The sequence below is a fragment of the Eriocheir sinensis genome, chromosome 46, assembly GCF_024679095.1.
Source record: "Eriocheir sinensis breed Jianghai 21 chromosome 46, ASM2467909v1, whole genome shotgun sequence".
In the NCBI taxonomy this organism is placed as follows: Eukaryota; Metazoa; Arthropoda; class Malacostraca; order Decapoda; family Varunidae; genus Eriocheir; species Eriocheir sinensis.
The window spans coordinates 4566606-4577002 of record NC_066554.1 but is presented as its reverse complement, the minus strand read 5'-3'; positions in this window follow the sequence as shown (position 1 = coordinate 4577002).

Sequence of the window (10397 nt, the reverse complement as noted above, 5' to 3'; positions counted from 1 at the left end):
CATCTATTGCCAGGCGGCCGAAAATCCCCAATATGCTTTTACCTTTTAACAAATGGAGCATTTAGGGCAGCATGAGCTAACCAAAAAAGAAAACAATGACATCGTTATAATTATCATAAAATGTTCCCCAATCCAAGATAGGTACAATGGGTCTGCACGTAGAGGAAAATATAAGTAAACAAGCTGCTTCTCCACCCACTCCTGGCCACATGCAGACCCGCTTAGATGCTGCTCTGCATTAACGGTAACGACGTTTGCCACTCGAACATGTGTTTGCACCAGCTGAGGTCGCTTATTGTAGCCTCCGCCAAGGTAAGTTTGATGATATAATCTTCATCATCTTGTCGCATAACAAGACAGTCACTGCCGAATTGTACTTCACAATTAGACCATGAAGGCCACAATGACAGTGTTTCTCTGCTTGAAGGCGATCACCCCCAACGAGGAATGTTGCGACAACCGACAAGTAAACGTTTCACAACACAGTAATGTAAGTGATTTATCGTGGAACATATTTTCTTTTGACTCTTTCCTTTCTTTGCTCTAACAAAGCAGCGGCGTGGTAAAAATCGCTAAGGAGGAGCGGGAGGCTGAGGAGAGGCAATTAAGAGGAACAAGGAAGATCAGCTCCTAGATTTAATGGTGCGTAAGATAACAGAAATTCCCCAAAGTTAACGATTAATTTGCGGCACTTGATCCAGGTTAATCCCACCTTTAATGAAGATGCCTAACCCACACAGCTGCCCGGGCTCGCCGCGGCACCAAGGCGGGGGCGGCGGTGGGGAAGACGGCGGCAGCGGCGGTGGAGGAGGTAATGGCGTGACGGGGCTTCAATCACCAGTCTCACAACGCCTGGCACCCTCGTCTTGCCCTGCCCTGCCCTGCATCAAACCACCCGGTGAACGATTGTCCTTACACCGCTAACGTCAAGCAGGGTCAGACAATTAAAAACAAGGTACTTGGACCTGGAAATGACTCAGCCTTCGTGGCCCACAATGACTCAACAGTGAGGAGGAAACATGGAAACATGGACTAGCAGTCAGCAGAAAGCCTGTTGGCTCATTACTAGGCTGCCTGCTTTCAGTGATTTAATCAATCCGTTTGCCATAGGAGTGGCTTGCACTCCCGATGCAGCAAAGTGGCGATCAATGCGTTTCTTGAATGAGTTGATGCTCTCTGCGCTAACCACTTCTGCAGGGAGGCTGTTCCAGTGGCGAACAACTCTATTCGAGAAATAACTCCTGCCGATGTCAGTATTGCATCGCTTTGCTTGAATAGTTTTTCCGTTGTTTCTTGTTCTCAGGTTAGTTTGTAGCGTGAAGAGCTTGGAGTGATCAACGTTGCTGAGCTTGTTCAGGTACTTAAAGACTTGTATCATGTCTCCCCGCAGTCGTCTCTTTTCCAACGTGAAGAGGTTGAGACGCTCGAGTCGCTCTTCATAGGGCTTCGTCCTCAGTGATGGTATCATCTTCGTGGAGCGGCGCTGTACTCTCAAGTAATTCAATGTCTTTCCTGTAATTTGGAGACCAGAATTGCACGGCGTATTCCAGGTGGGGCCTTACCAGCGAATTATACAAGGATAACATAACTCCTGGCGTCTTGTATTCGAAGTTCCTCGATATGAACCCAAGCATTGTATTGGTTTTCTTACAGGCGGACTTGCAGTGTTTTGTTTGTTTTAAGTCACTGCTGATGGTGACCCCGAGGTCTCTTTCCTCTTGCACAACATGTAGTGGTTCGCCACCCATGTGGTATGTGTGATTGCGGTTTCTGGATCCGATATGCATTACTTTACATTTGGTAGTGTTGAGGGACATCTGCCATTTTTCCGACCACCGAGTGATCAGGTCCAGGTCTCTCTGGATAATTTCGCAGTCTGTCGTCGTGAGGGCCTTCTCACCCACCTTTGTGTCGTCGGCAAATTTTGAAAGATTGGATTTTAATCCTAGTTCTAGGTCGTTGATATATATGATGAAGAGTATGGGTCCCAGCACTGACCTCTGTGGCACTCCACTCGTAACCGGGAGCCACTCGAAGGCCTGTCCGTTGAGTACAACTCGTTGTTTTCTTCCAGTGAGCCAGTCTTTGATCCACGCTGTCAGATTGTCGCCTAACCCCGCCGACTTGAGTTTCTTGAGGAGTCTTTCATGTGGCACTTTGTCAAAGGCTTTCTGAAAGTCTAGATATATAACATCGCTGGGGATATGATTATCACAGTTTTCATAGATACCTTGGAAGAAGTCCAGTAAATTGGTTAAGCATGAGCGCTTACAAAGACGAGGACGAGGAAGAGGAGGAGGACAAAGACGAGGACGAGGAGGAAGAGGAGGAGGACAAAGACGAGGACAAAGACAAACACGAGGACGAGGAGGATGGGGAGGAGGACAAAGACGAGTTCGAGGAGGACGAGGACGAGGAGAAAGAGAAAGCGAAGGAGAAAAAGAAAAAGGAGGAGAAGAAATGGGAAAGGGATAGGAAGACAAGATGGAGAGAAGGATAAGACGTAGGTAGAGGAGGGAAGAGGAGACAGACGGAGGAGGGAGAGGAGGCGGAGGAGAAGAGTAAGAAGAGGGAGGAGGAGGAGGAGGAGGAGGAGGAGGAGGAGGAGGCGTCTTCCCCCACACGAGACGCGCCACGATCGAACTCCATAACCTGGTGGGCAACAGGTGTACATTTTTTCCCCGTTGGCGTCAGCTTATTCACTTCGCTCCCTCGGCGTAGGGGAGAAACCGCTCCTGATAATTTTATACTCCCCGTGCCAGCCTTCTCTCATCCCTTCCCGGCCTTGTTGTTACGCCCCAGCCTGCCTTCCCTCACATTCTGCACACCCTTACTCCCCTTCCTACACGCCTACCTGCCTCCCTTCATCCCTCAGCCTCCTCCTTTCCTATCAGTCAGTTCTCCCTTCTCTGTTCTGTTCCCTGAGATTTGTTTACGTTGATTACCTTCCCGTCTGTTCCGTGTATCAAGGGATCGGAGGGCGGCGTGTATGTTACAGTGATCCGTTGGCCTACAAAGTGATTCAACTCTTAACCGGTAGTAGTGAGTTTCTTTGTTTTTAGTTCAGTGTGTGTGTGTGTGTGTGTGTGTGTGTGTGTGTGTGTGTGTGTGTGTGTGTGTGTGTTAATGATCTTGGTTATTATCGCTTTGTTGTTTTCCCCTCTTATTATTTTTTTTCCTTTCTTTAATCTTTCTTTCATGTGCAGTCTTTAGTTTTTTTATGCCCTAATGATGTAACCTTTTCTTCTTCTTCTTCTTCTTCTTCCTCTTCTTCTCCTTCTTCTTCTTTTTATTCCTCTTTTTATTCTTTCAATTTTGTCATCCGCTGCTGGGTTGTGCATTCGATTTTCCATGTCAGGGATTAACCAAACCACGTGTTCATGAGTAGGTGAGAAAAAGTGTAACCAAAGTAAGTGTTTATTTGTCGTTGTCACAGTTTTCCCGTTGACACAAGTGGGAAATGCATTCGATTCTCCCTCAAAAAGTAACCCAAACCATTAACGTGTCCGTGAATGAGCGATAAAAAAGAACTGTAACCAAACATGAAACGTGAAAAAAAACTCCATCGTTGGCTGGGGGAGTCTTTGATGATCGGGCAAAACGTGGAGGGCTTTGCATATTGACAGGGCCTCGATACTCTCCTCCTCAAAGACCCTCGCCTGTAACTTGAGTTTGTGGCGGCATGTTGACCTGTCTCTCCTTTGTGCTCGCCTCCCTCTCCGGCACTAATGGCGCCTCGTTCCTGCCGGCGGCGTGTGCAAACAAGACTTCCTTATTCTATCCCGAACCACAGCGGCCCCCATGCCGGGCTTGGTGTGCACCAAGAGGCATCAATCACTGATTCGCCTCCTCTTTGTATAAATTACCTACATAAATTTGCTTCCCCTGAATGAAATATCTCATCTTTCGTCATATTAACGTTCGGCCCCGAGGTAAAATGTGTACATCAAGTAAAAGCTGATCTACAAAGATGAATATACCGTCACGTAAAACCTTCGAGTATTAAAAGATTCTCGAATTTTTAGATGACATATCTGATCCCAATTTGTTAAAAAGCCATCGAGATCTCTCTAATTAAAGGAAAATTTTGAGAAAATGAAGACTGAAATATTCTGGAAATAGTGAACTGCATTTGCCAACACGTGGCTGGACATGCTGAGCGCTGGCGGGGCCTGGCCTCTTCGGGGATCCGGGCCGAGCATCAAGACAAGTGCAATAACCGGCTGGCGGGCGGCCGGCCCCTCACTTGACTGCAGGATCGGCGCCTCCCATCACCGGGCGAGGCAGGGGACGGGAAGCCCCGGCCACGCTGCCTTGACGCCCGAATAACAACGCCCAAGGTCCCTCCAGCCCTAAATGGTGTCCTGGAGAGAAGGGCAGACGAGGACACGGAACTGTACTTATGTCAGACGTCGATTCCAGGCCCTTTGGAGACTCCTGAACCCGGGCCAATAAGCGTCTCGGAGTAATCTCCATGTATCAATTTTCCTATTGGGGCACCTGAAGCCAAACCGACACAGCCCTAGTAATTACGTCGTCCAGTTTTGAGCAGCGGTCACGGAGCACGCACACAGCAAACACACATGCACAAAACAAACACATGCACACACACACACACACAATGCCTCTCTAAAACCTCAAAGACGCCAGGTCGAGGCCGGAGTGAGCAGCGTAGCAAACAACGAAGGGACAGTAGCGGCAGGTGCTCCCGGGGATTGGCTCAAGCGCTTCATTTAGCCAGACAGAGAGAGCAATTCACCGGCAATCTGGCAGTCCCTGTGATGAGCTGAAGGATTCCCTCGCGGCGACCCTTTCACCCTCCATCCGTCCGTTCTTCCTTTTCTCCTCCAACTCCTCCTTCACGTCCTCGTCCTCTTCCTCCTCCTCCTCCTCTTCCTCCTCCTTCTCCTGTCCCTCACTGAGCCCTTCATCTACCTCTTCCTCGGGCCTCTAGACTGACGGGGCTTTGGAGATAAGGGTGGCGGGACGCTTCCAAATATCCTCTCAGTACATGAACGCCAGTCTTCATCCCGGCGTTATAACATTCCTGCCAGAGGGGCCGCCAGTGACTCCCTTTCCCGTCACTTATTCAGCATCAGTTCCCAGGGTATCTATGTTTAGACGCCACCCCATTGCTCAACCCGACATGTTCCGTGGGCGGCGAGGGGCTTAACTGGGTGTAATGAGAAAGAAGGGGAGTGAAGGCATGTGCGGAGGGACTGATGTATAGCAAGGGTGATGGGTGTGAGTGTAGGCGCCCGGGGTACAGCGAGGAAAAAGAATGAGAGGGGGAATGGGGTGATATAAGGGAGAGGGGTGATCAATAGTGGAGCTCTGAAGAAGGGGGAGAGGGTGTAAGGGGGTTAGGTGCAAAAAGGGTGAAGGGAAGGGAGTAGGAAGTAGGGAGTGAGTAGGGTGTAGCGAGGGCTAAAGGAGGGGGATGAGGACTAAGTGTATAAGGGGGGACTACTGTAAGGGTGATGGGGAGAGGATTGGACTGACTGGGGTCTAGCGTGGTGAGGGGAAAGGGGTGAGAGAGGATGGGGAGCAAAATAGATGTTAGAGAATATGGAGGGGAGGGATGGGGAGCAAAGAGGGTGATGGAAGAGGGGGAAGTTGGAGCTGGGAAGAAGGAAGGATGTTAGGGAGTTTGTGTGTCGGTGGGGGGTGATAGGAGAGTTGCAGGTGATGGGAAGGATATATTAGGAGGTGGGGAGCAGTAAGGGAGTGGGGGCTAGGTGTGTAACAAAGGTATGGGAGAGGGTGGGAATGGTGGGGCTGGGGTGTGACGAGGAGGAGAGGAGAGAGTGGAGAGGGACTGTGGGAAGAGGTTTGGTAGAGAGAGTAAATAGTGGGTTGGGGTGTAGCAAGAAGAGGAGAGAGGGACTACGTACGGAGGAGCTGGGGTGATAGTAAGGTTTAGTCTACGTACAGGGGAAGGGCAGGGGTGATACTGGGGTGTAGTGTGCGTGATGCCCCGCCGCCCCAGGAGAGCAATAATGGCTGGTGGCGTGGCGGCGGCGGCGGTGGAGGCGACGCAGGGCTCTTCTGGCTGATGGCCGGAATCAGTCGCGTTTGCCTTGCCTTGCTCCTAAAAATTTCCCAGAGTACAGAGCCGCGGTGGGTGTGCTCTTAGGAGAATCGTGGCTCCACCAGTCTTTTAAATTTACTGTTGCCGGGAGAGAAGAGGTGTGTGTGTGTGTGTGTGTGTGTGAGAGAGAGAGAGAGAGAGAGAGAGAGAGAGAGACAGACAAACAGAGACAGACAGAGACAAAAACTGACAGACAGACAGACAGACAGACAGAGATGAAAGAGACAGAACATTTTCGTTGACTGACGTTGCATTTAGTCATAAGATCATGCCACTTAAAGGTATCACAATAACAAATATAAAAACAGGAGTAGAGATTCGTAGTTCGTAGACACACTAGCGGAGGTCTCAGGTAGGCAACAGTTAAGTCTGGCTACATCACCCTTGCTCGCTCACCTATACACCCCTTGAAGAATTTCCTCCGCCTCCTAAACCCCCAGATAGTGGAGAAGCACGCTATGTTAACCGTCAAGAAGAGAATAGGAAACATCAGTGCAACAATATGATATCTTGAGGGTATAAGCACGACTAATATTCATATTGTCAGTCTTCTAACCCTTAAATTCCGCCGCAATGTTGCTTTCCTTGCTATCGTGTAATGCTATGCTCAAGCTAACTGCATGCTTCCATCACTCCAGCGACATTGCTGTATACGATATTCTACTCTAGCTCATCCCCATGGTGTCAAACCTCTGCAAATAAGATTTATCCTGTCTCTCCTTTCTTTTCGTTCCTTTCAGCGACAAAATCTGCAACATAATTCCTCCGTTTGTATTTCCACCTTCCTACGACTTGAACGCTTCTAAAAGGGGGAAAATCAAAACATCTCGCAAGTCTATAACTAGTTTGGTGTTTTGTCTACTTCTTCCTGGAACAGCTATTTGAAGTCTTATTTTATCTTGTTTTACTCTTGGCTGCCTTCTTTACTATAAAAAAGCTGAACACCATAATCTGTGCTCAGCCGACGCCACGGTAACAAGCACGCAAACAAGAACTCCCAAGCACACTAAAACAGAGACCAAGGCACACAGGCACGCCAGCCGCTGCGCCGCGACAACTATCAGGCCTTGCACAAACACGGCGTGACGCAGCACTTGCCGCCGCTGTACGCATGCCGCGGGGCCACCACCTGAGCAAACACCATTAGAAGACAGGTAATAATAGCGGGTAGCAGAGTCGGGTAGATAAGCGGCCAAAATATTGAGATGAGGATGAGTAAACAAGGCGAGGTCTGGCTGTGTGGACAAGCGGCGGAGATAAGAATAACGCTAACGGCCCGCGGGGGAACAGCGCGGGATGGGAGGCAAGAAAATGGGACAACTGCCAGCGCTGACACTGATATGACGCGTACACCGGGGCCTGCTTCACCCCCCCCTTGCCTGCCCCCCTGTCGACCTGCCTCCCTTCCTACCTGCCTGCCTCCCTGCCGGCCTACCTGCCTGCCTCTCTACCTCCCTGCTTCCCTGCCAACCTGCCTGCCAGCCTTCCTTCCTACATAACTGCCTCTCCGCCAACCTACCAACCTCCCTCATTGCTGCCTCGTTGTCAACTTGCCTGCCAGCCTACCTTCCTCCTTGCCCACCTGCCTTCCTACTTACCTGCCTACATACCTGCTTTAAATTCATTCATTCTCTCTCTCTCTCTCTCTCTCTCTCTCTCTCTCTCTCTCTCTCTCTCTCTCTCTCTCTCTCTCTCTCTCTCTCTCTCTCTCTCTCTCTCTCTCTCTCTATATATATATATATATATATATATATATATATATATATATATATATATATATATATAGATAGAGAGAGAGAGAGAGAGAGAGAGAGAGAGAGAGAGAGAGAGAGAGAGAGAGAGAGAGAGAGAGAGAGAGAGAGAGAGAGAGAGAGAGAGAGAGAGAGAGAGAGAGAGAGAGAGAGAGAGAGAGAGAGAGAGAAATACTAGCCGGCCGTTGTTATTATATTGTATCCACCACCAGGCTTACCTCCGCCTAGCCACACTTTTTAGGCCTAGTAGTTCCCAGGGTCTTTATCTTGTACTCAATATGTTTTTTCCAATATATCATTTTTTATTATAGAAAAAAGCTTAGGCCTCCAAACATGTTATGAAGGGTCTCTACAGGTATATACATTTCATTATTGGTGTGCGGTAATTTTTCATTTACATTATAAATGTAAACTGCCGCGTTTCCATGAAGGTTATTTTAAGGACATTTTCATTTACAACTGCGCAGTAGGTTCTTATTTGAGCATGTCACTATCAGGCAGTGACTAAGAAGTTGGCGTGCCGGCTCCGCGTCCAGGAGGACGTGGGTTCAAGTTCTGCCCGCTGCCAATGCTGGGATTTTTCAGTCACCGCCGAGTGGCCTCAAGACCACCTATCAACCCGGACTCTACATTCTCTGTCTAAAGAGAGGCTCAAAGATGAGCATTGAGGGAGCAGCATGAGCCAAGAAAGATGGCGTCACTATAAACACTTGCCTGCGCCAAAACGGGCTGGGGCCGACCATCAGGCCCCAGCAAGAAAGAATGCCGGCGCCATAGGCCGAAATAAAACCATATATATATATATATATATATATATATATATATATATATATATATATATATATATATATATATATATATATATATATATATATATATATATATATATATATATAGTTAGTTAGTTAGTTAGTTAGTTAGAAATGTAACAAAGTAAAGAGCAACAACATCAACTAGAAATAATAATAATGGTAACACTACTACTACTACTACTACTACCACTACTACTACTACTACTACAACTACTACTACTACTACAACCATCACTACTATAACCACCATCCACAGATCCATTACCACCACCAGCACCACCCCGACGCGTCCTCCTCCCTGGCCCCGCCCCACAGACGTCCCCCGCGCCCAGAGTCAGTAACCTGATAACCACCATCTTCTAAAAGACTACTGCAGCGAGGCCCAGCTAGCGCCAGGCTCCCCGCGGCACCTCGCCTCGCCGCTCCCACTCTCGCGTCCCCTCACAAGGACATTTTCGTATAAAAGGATATATCAGGAAGGAAGATATACAGCACCTCTTGATTTTCTCCCGAACTCCCTCAAGCCATGACGGAAAACAACGATATTCGAGATGGAATTTCTGAGGCAAAATTACATTAGCCCGGAGGTGTTGAATGAGCCTCCCGGGGCGGCACCGGGCCTCGCCATCGACACATTTACCCCTGGCAAGTGTGGACCCAGTGCGCAAAAGGAAGGCGACGGCTTTTTGTTCATTATCATGAATGTTTTGGTAATTCACATATAAGATAAATACTGTAACACCTTTTTCATCACCTACATATACATGTCACCACAGTATAATCTTTCTTTTGCTCTTAAACTGCTTTCTTTAATGTAAAAAAATCATAGAACAGCCTTTTTCTTTCTGTTACGTAGTTTCTTCTTCCACTTTCCGCTTTCAAGAAGGGAGCATCGACAGTTTGGGATGCTTTTTTTTTTTCTTTGTTAAAACCTTCTGCTGTACTTTGTCGAGCATTGCGTTGCGGTCATTATGTTCATAAATCCGCTGGTCTGCCTCCCTCAGCATAAATAAATGACCTCCCTGCCTCCCAGCACACCACGGAGGCGGCCGCCCTTTGTTCAATATCGGTGCAGCAGTGGTCGCTGGTTGTTATGGGGATACTGTTTTATTCCTTATCAGTATAGTATTGGTACTGATATTACGTCGGGTATCGCAGCATTATTATCACTGTCTATGCTTGTCTGTCTAACTAATGCCTAACTTACTAATCTATCGGGCTACACAACACGAGGTAGAATTTTCTTCACTATCAGTCTTGTATTAGGATTGATGTTAATTGTTTATGCTGCCTATCAACCTATCGACCTACCTACCTACGCATCCACCCACACCCACACCCAGCCACACCCACACGCACTTCCTCTCCCACACGGGTTCGTTTAATTAGAGTTTCGCTTATTTCCCAGTAGAAGTCTGTTAAGTTTGAAAGTCGATTTCCTCCATTAAAGTGTCTTCGGTGACGCGCCGCACACAACTTTTGTTTATCCTCAAACACGAATAATTGCGAGCACGTCCTCTTCTCTTCTCGTCCCTGCCCTGCCCCTCCCGCCCCGCCCCGAAAGGTTACCAGTTCTCGGGGAAGGCTGCATGAATCACGACGCTCCCGATATCCGTACCATGAAAAGAGTAAATTAGACACTTCTTTTTTCCTCCGCCGCCTAAATTAACTTGTCAATCGAGATCAGGGATTATATCAGTGTGTGTGTGTGTGTGTGTGTGTGTGTGTGTGTGTGTGTGTGTG